Below are 8,613 nucleotides of genomic sequence, written 5' to 3'. Positions count from 1 at the left end.
AGGCTAACCCACACAAGCCAGCTATCCCCACCATCGTACTGGCTAACGTACGCTCTTTGGACAATAAACTGGATTACATCCGACTACTATGCTCAACTCAGAGGACTGTAAGGGTCTGTTGTGTTTTTGTGTTCATGGAAACATGGCTCAGCAACAGCGTTCCGGATTCATCTCGATCAGCTCACATGCTATTGAGCGGACAGAGCTCGCGTCGAGGGAGGAAAGACCAGCTCCAACAACAGCAACAGGAGTGAGGCACTGAATGAACTGTACCAGCACATCAGTGAGCAGCAGCCAGCCCACCCAGATGCTTTTCTCATCTTGGCTTGTGATTTCAATCATGCAGACCTAAAGAGTGTGTTCCCAAAGATACACCAACAGGGGGAAACAAAGACTTTCCAACACGGGGAAACAACTCTCTAGACTTTGTTTACACCACCCAGAGAGGAGCTTACAAGGCCCTCCCCATCCCCTATCTTGGCATCTCAGACCACATCACTGTCTGCACAATGCCTGCATACAGACCGCTCGTTAAAGTTGCCAAACCAGTTCACAAACAGATACAAGTGTGGCCGGAAGGGTCGTCAGAGGCTCTTCAAGACTGTTTTAACACCACTGACTGGAATATGTTTAAGCAGGCTGCCACATACAATAACACCACAGACCTCCAGGAGTACACAGAGACTGTCACTGCCTACTTCACCAAGTGCATTGATGATGTAATGGACACAAAGACCATCACTGTCCGGGCCAACCAGAAGCTGTGGCTAACAGGGGAGGTCTACAGAGTCCTGAAGACGCGGAACGCTGCCTTCAGAGCTGGAGATGAGGTGGGCCTGAAGACAGCTAGGGCCAACCTAAGAGTCAGTACTCCAGGAGGATAGCAGATCGTTTCAGCGACAGCAGAGACACTCGGAGCCTGTGGCAGGGGATACAGACCATTACGGACTACAAGCCCCCAAGACGCACCTGTGACAGTACCATCTCCCTGCTGAAAGAGCTGAACGTCTTCTTCGCTCGCTTTGAGGCACAAAACAGCACCACTGCACAGAAGACTCCACCTCCTCCCGGCGACCAGGTGATGACGCTGTCCCCGGACAGCGTGAGGAGATCCCTCAGCAGGATCAATGCACGCAAAGCTCCGGGTTGTAAGGATGGTTTCCCTACGGTGGTTCAGGCTGTAGGATTGCCGAATGACTAAAGAAACGTTATCAGCACGATGGTATAAAACTGTACATTTCTAGTCTATTACCACCCACTGCCACTTATACCAACGACGGAAATAAGTGCAGTTAGAATAGCTATGTATGTGGGAGAGCGTTGCTATTGAGTGACTATTGTTTTGCAATAGGTAGCACTTTAATATTAACCTTGAATCAAGACGAGTTGATCAAGATGTATGTAAAATATTACCTGAGAGAGAGAGAGAGAGAGAGAGAAAGAGAGGGCAGAGCCCCAAGAAGAGAGAGGCAGCAAAGGAAAGAGAGAGCAAAGAAAAAGAGGTAGCAAAGGAAAGCGCCAGAGCAACAGTTACAGTCCTCTTTTATCCCTTCCTTGACCATGTGACTAAAAGCCAAATCTGAGACATTCAAACTGACCAATCAGCAGATTACAGCTTCACCCAGGGTGCAAACGGTGTGACAATTAGCAGACCCCCTTAATTTATACACACGTTGGCCTACAGACCTTGATCACAATCAGCACCTCTTGTGCCTTCAGGAATTCCAAATGGCCCTTTTGTTTCTGAAGATAGGTTTGGGACAGGAAAGCAGAAGTCTTTGATAATTTTTGACCCTACAAAGTCCCCCCTTGGCACCATTGGCCACACCTAAAGAGGCAAAAGGTGACACAGTCCATGAAAACATGTTTTCTGTACTGTGCAGATGTCGTCTTCAGTCTTCTGGTCCAGACTTGTTGCAGTTGCAGCTGGTCAGCCTTTGTTTTCCTTTCAGCCCTGTGTGAGAGAACGTCATCGAATGGTGTTGCATCCTTCATAGATATGCAAATCGTCCATCGAATACTTCACACCTCCACAAGAACAGGCACTGAAGATGGTGGAACCCGCTTGTCCCTCTATCTGAGGCAGGACACAGGATGTGAACTTATGCAGCAGGGATCCTGTGATTTCAAAAGAGCATATGGCACAACAAACAGCAAAAGTATACATGGCATTTGTCATTGGTCAGAGGTTTGATGTGGTCAGATTGAATTTGTCTCTGGCAAAAAGCCTTTAAATCGATGTACTTAAAAAGATGGTCAAGGTGAGAACAAAAGATGATCTGAAAAGCTCTTAAACTGTTTTTGGACATTAAAATAAATTGCGTTATAATAAAATCAACAATTGCTGGTTTTAACACCCCCCTTCATCAGTAAGGGTATAAGCAAAATATTCAGTGTCACCAAATACAGAGATTAAATTGTTCAAAAACAATAATTGTTTCAACTAAAATGGACAACATACAAAGAAAACGTTTCCAAACAGAGCACACACCTGTTCTGGCTTTATGGGCAGATCTCCTGAGTCTATAATGTGAGCAAGGTAGTCCTGCAAAGAGAAAATCAGATTATCACAAAAGATGCACTATATTGTATTGGTAATATCAATGAGCTATATTGGTAAGCATATCAATGAGCATCAGCCAATATTTTCTTTTTTAACATAGGTACTGACTGAAATTATGTCTTTTAAACTGAAACAGCACAAAAGTACCAAATCAAAATCCATATTTTGTAAATATTTGTATATATTTATTCTATTGTGTATCATTTTGATGCCTGATTTCAAATGTACAACTACATAAAAATTGCAATATAAGATATACATTACATTTAAGCTCTAACATAAAAACAAACAGTCAATATAGGTTTATAATAGAGAAATAGGAAGTGGCTCATATACAAGTTTTATAGATACAAGAAAAGGGCCCCAGCAAAGAAAGAGAGATTGCCAGCCAAGAAAAAAGACAGCAAAGAAAAGAGAAAGAGCAATAGTTACAATCCTCTTTTATCCCTTCCTTGACCATGTGACTAAAAGCCAAATCTGAGACATTCAAACTGACCAATCAGCAGATTACAGCTTCACCCAGGGTGCAAACGGTGTGACAATTAGCAGACCCCCTTAATTTATACACACGTTGGCCTACAGACCTTGATCACAATCAGCACCTCTTGTGCCTTCAGGAATTCCAAATGGCCCTTTTGTTACTGAAGATAGGTTTGGGACAGGAAAGCAGAAGTCTTTGATAATTTTTGACCTTACAAAAGCTACTACCATCATTCCAGTCCCAAAGAAGTCGTCTCCACCCTGCTTCCGCACTACCGTCCAGTTGCACTTACCCCTATCCTCATGAAGTGCTTTGAACGGCTAGTCATGCACCACATCAAGTCTGCCCTCCCTCCCTCCCTGGACCCCTTCCAGTTTGCATATCGGTCCAACCGCTCGACCGATGATGCCATCGCCACTACCCTCCACTCAGCACTCACACACCTGGACAAAAAAGACTCATACGTCAGAATGCTCTTCATAGACTTCAGTTCAGAATTCAACACAATCATCCCTCAACAGCAGTTCGGGTCGGCAGCAACACATCCAGCACCATCACACTGAACACTGGGGCCCCCCAAGGATGTGTGCTGAGCCCCCTCCTCTTCACTCTGCTGACCCACGACTGCACACCGTCACACAACTCCAACCTCCAAGTTTGCGGATGACACGACTGTAGTGGGTCTTTCCTGGGTGTGCACATCACAGAGGATCTCTCCTGGACTGACAACACCACAGCACTGGCCAAGAAAGCACAGCAGCGTCTCTATTTCCTCCGCAAACTGAGAAGAGCCAGAGCCCCGGCGCCCATGATGAACACCTTCTACAGAGGCACCATCGAGAGCATTCTGACTAGCTGCATCACTGTGTGGTATGGCCCCTGCAACGCGTCCTGCCGCAAGACACTTCAACGCATAGTGAGAGCAGCTGAGAAGATCGTTGGTGCCTCTCTCCCATCCCTCCAAGACATTTACAACACCCGTCTCACCCGCAAAGGTGTGAAGTCTGCATTGCAGGTGATCCCACCCACCCAACACACAGCTTCTTCAGTCTGCTGCCATCACCTCTGCGGCACCTCTGAGCTCTGCCCCCCCCAGGACCCTTCCACTCCCCCCTCCCAAATACACACACACACACACACTGACCTGCACCAGTCATTTTGTGCAGCATTGGACTGCTCCCTACCTCATCCAGCATTGTACTGCAAACTACCTCTCTGACAGTTTAATTAAAGACTGTTCTCTGAGCTCTTTATCACTTTAACAGACTGATAAGCTCTTTTGCACTACACTCGTTATATCTTCACAGTTGTTTATATCACTGGTTTGCACTATAATTGCCATGTGCCTTATGCCACTTTTTCTCTTTTCTTTACAATGTCCTTATTTGTATATTGTATAGGTTGTATTTTATATATATTTAAACTGTATTTATCTATATTATGTCTACTGTTAGTGTTAAGTGTTAACTGTATGCACACTTCTTTACAATGTCCTTATTTGTATATTGTATAGGTTGTATTTTATATATATTTAAACTGTATTTATCTATATTATGTCTACTGTTAGTGTTGTGTTAACTGTATGCACCAAGGGTCTGAGAGTAACGTAATTTCAATTCTCTGTATGTATGTGCTGTACATGTGGCAGAATTGACAATAAAGCAGACTTTGACTTTTGACCTAATTAATGCAGCCTAACAATCCTTTAATGGATTTGAATTCTAAAAATGTGTTAGTGTGTTATGTGTAAGCTAGGTTAAAGAGATGGGTTTTTAATCTAGATTTAAAACAAGGAAATTAACATTAATCATGAGATATAAATGAGAAAACCATAAATACAATAGTCTATTTTTGTCTATTTTTGAGGGATTTACAAGCCTGTTTCGACTGCAGTGATTGGAGTGTTTTTGAAGCTGCCGCTAATGATCTGGACGAGCTCACTGAGTCTGTAACATCCTATATCAGTTTCTGTGAGAACATGCGCATTCCTGCCAGGACTTGTTTAACATACAACAATGACAAACCATGGTTCACTGCAAAACTCAGACAGCTCCGTTAGGCCAAAGAAGATGCTTACAGGAATGGGGACAGAGTCCTGTATAAACAGGCCAAATACACACTGGCAAAGAGATCAGAGTGGCAAAGAGGAATTATTCTGAAAAGCTAAGGAACCAATTCTCTTCCAATGACCCTGCATCAGTGTGGAAAGGTCTGAAAGACATCACCAACTACAAGACACCATCCCTCAGTACTGTGTAGAATCAACAACTGGCAGACGATCTGAATGAGTTTTATTGCAGGTTTGAAAAAAACACTGCACCTGCTGTGAATATCTCTCTACACAACCATTAATACCTCTCCACCACTCTTGCACTTCAGATCAGCGAATATGATGTGCGCCATGTCTTCAGAAAGCAAAAGAGAAAGAAAGCACCAGGCCCAGATTGTGTTGCAACAGCCTGTCTGACGATTCCAAGGAACTGCATAAACTGATTAAAAATAATAAGAAGAAGAATATAGGCTATACCTTGAATGCAATCTAAGTTGCTTTGGAAAAAGCAAATGTAAAAACTAGGCTGAACTGTATGGACTCTTTTCACATTTCCGGGGTTCTCAGAAGCAGAAGTCATCATAGTTGGGAAAACATGTAGTGATGAATGTAAACTATACATTTGACAAAAAAATACATAAAAAAAAAAAATCCATGATAGTATTTCCATTACTGTCTAGATGTGAAAAAATACAGTTTGATGACAAACAAATTTGAAAGGTCACCCATTCTGACCTTCTCTCCATGGATCCATTAACACCTCCAGCAACCCCCTGGTCTGTGAAATAGAAATAGCCTGTCTGAAATCCTGTGCTGACCAGCTGGCCCCCATCTTTACACAGATCTTCAACAGATCACTGGAGCGGCGCGAAGTCCCTTCCTGCTTCAAATGCTCCACCTTCATCCCTATCCCAAAGAAATCTGAGGAAACGGGAGCTCCTCAGGGGTGTGTTCTCTCCCCACTGCTCTTCTCCCTGTACACCAACGACTGCACCTCTTAAGACGCCTCTGTCAAGCTCCTGAAGCTCACAGATGACAGCACATTTATCGGCCTCATTCAGGACGGTGATGAGTCTGCCTACAGACAGGAGGTTAAAGAGCTGGATGTCTGGTGCAGTCTTAACAACCTGGAGCTGAACTCGCTCAAAACAGTGGCGATGATCGTGGTCTTCATGATAAACCCCCCTGCACTCCCCCCACTCACCATCATGGACAGCACTGTAATGACAGTGGAGTCATTCAAGTTCCTGGGCACCATCATCTCTCAGGACCTGAAGTGGGAAACTCACATAGACTCCATTGTTAAAAAGGCCCAGCAGAGCTTGTATTTCCTTCGCCAGTTGAGGAAGTTCAACGTGCCACAGGAGCTGCTGAAACAGTTCTCTGCAGTCATTGAATCCGTCCTCTGCACTTCAGTAACTGTCTGTTTCAGCTCAGCTACCAAATCTGACCTCAGAAGACTACAGAGTATAGTCCGGACTGCTGAGCGAATCACTGCTACAACCCTCCCTAATCTCCAAGAACTGTACTTATCCAGAGTGAACAAACGGGCTGGCAAAATCACTCTGGACCCCTCACATCCAGCCCACTCCCTCTTTGAACTGTTGCCATCTGGTCGACGCTACAGAGCACCGAGCTCCAGAACAGCCAGGCACAGGAACAGTTTCTTCCCTCAGGCAATCCATCTCATGAACACTTAACAATATATGTGGAACACACAAGACTATTTTGACATTTATTTAACACACATACTTATTTACATTTCAAATTTCCTCATAATATACCTGCACATATAAAATTGTCTATTGTAATATACCTGTACATACAATATTGTCAATCTGTATATTGTTATTCCCTATTTACTTATTCTATTTTTATTCTTTTATTACCTGTGTTTTTTCTTGTCACTGTCATTCTGTTGCACTATGGAAGCTTCTGTCACAAAAACTAATTCCTCGTATGTGTAAACATACCTGGCAATAAAGCTCATTCTGATTCTGTATCATGAAATAAATCAGGAATCTTGTTTTGAGTGAAATAATAAATATATTTAAGCATTTACAACATGTGAGTTGAAAATGGCTCAATATTTGGCAGATATTGCATTAAAATCACCCTTTTTAATCATGCATTTGTAACTGCTTGTAATGACTTATAATATATTTGTAAATTAATTAGACATATATGAACACCTTCATAAAACCTTCACAAAGGGAACCTTAATGTAACGTGTTACCAACATTCGAATTATTGAACTTGCCTTGTTAATTTAATGTTGTCACCTGACCCACATTTACCATTGTAATGGCTCAAACAGTGGCATGTAGATGAAGGCAGTCAAGCATAAAAAGGAACAAAGAAGACCATTATCAGAAATACATTGATATGTATACAAATGAAAAAAAAAACATTCTCTTTTTATATTGTAATAAACATTTGGGTAATTTAACATACCTTGTTAATTTAATGTTGTCACCTGATCCACATTTACCATGGTAATGGCTCAAACAGTGACATGTAGATGAAGAGAGTCAATCATAGAAAGAAACAAGCAGTATCAGAAATAAATCAATTTTACGGTGTATTCAAATGAAACACATTCTGATTTTACACAGAAATATATGAAAAAAAAAGTTTTTGTGTTTAAATTAAACTGAAGTTGATGATTTTTGCATTTCTATAGAGATTTACATTAATGGGAATACTTTGTTCATGCTACTTGTACACAAGAACTAAAGACTAAAAACACACTATACTGTGTTCCAATGTATGATATCATAATAGTCATAGAACATTCATGTGCAAATGATCATGACTGCAGCTCAATGTGTCCATTTTATGTCATTATAATGTTTCACACGGTCTACTGTTGTACAATCCTACCAAAGATCTCTAAAACAGTACAAAGCACAAGCATGTACTCTGGGACACACATCCCTGATTAAATGGTCATCTTCCACGGTTCTTAATATGGGGGCTCAAACAGTCACATGTAGATGAAGAGAGTCAAGCATTGAAAGAAACATAGAAGACCAGTATCAGAAATACATTTAGTTTATGGTGTATACAAATGGAAAACATTTTGATTTATATGGTAATAAACATTTGAATTACTGAACTTGCCTTGTTGTCACATGGCCCACATTTACCATGGTAAGGACTCAAACAGTGATATGCAGAAAAAGAGTGTCAAGTATAGAAAGAAACATAGAAGACTAGTATCAGAAAAACATATTTTTCTTTTTTTTTTCAATGCATAAAAATGAAAAACATTCTCATTCTACACTAAAAAAAAGGTGCTATATAGCACTAAAAACGATTCTTTCGCTTGTAATCATAGAGGAGCCACTTTTAGTGCTATTTAGCACCTATTTTTACAGGTGCTATATAGCACCTTTATCAAATGGTGCCATGTAGAACCATGAGAGGTGCCATATAGCACTTTGTCAATTGGTGCCATGTAGAACCATGAGAGGTGCCATATAGCACTTTGTCAAATGGTGCCATGTAGAACCATAA

The sequence above is a fragment of the Sinocyclocheilus anshuiensis genome, unplaced genomic scaffold (genome assembly GCF_001515605.1).
Source record: "Sinocyclocheilus anshuiensis isolate Anshui unplaced genomic scaffold, SAMN03320099.WGS_v1.1 scaffold1203, whole genome shotgun sequence".
Classification (NCBI taxonomy): Eukaryota; Metazoa; Chordata; class Actinopteri; order Cypriniformes; family Cyprinidae; genus Sinocyclocheilus; species Sinocyclocheilus anshuiensis.
Note: the sequence above shows the minus strand (reverse complement) of the source record.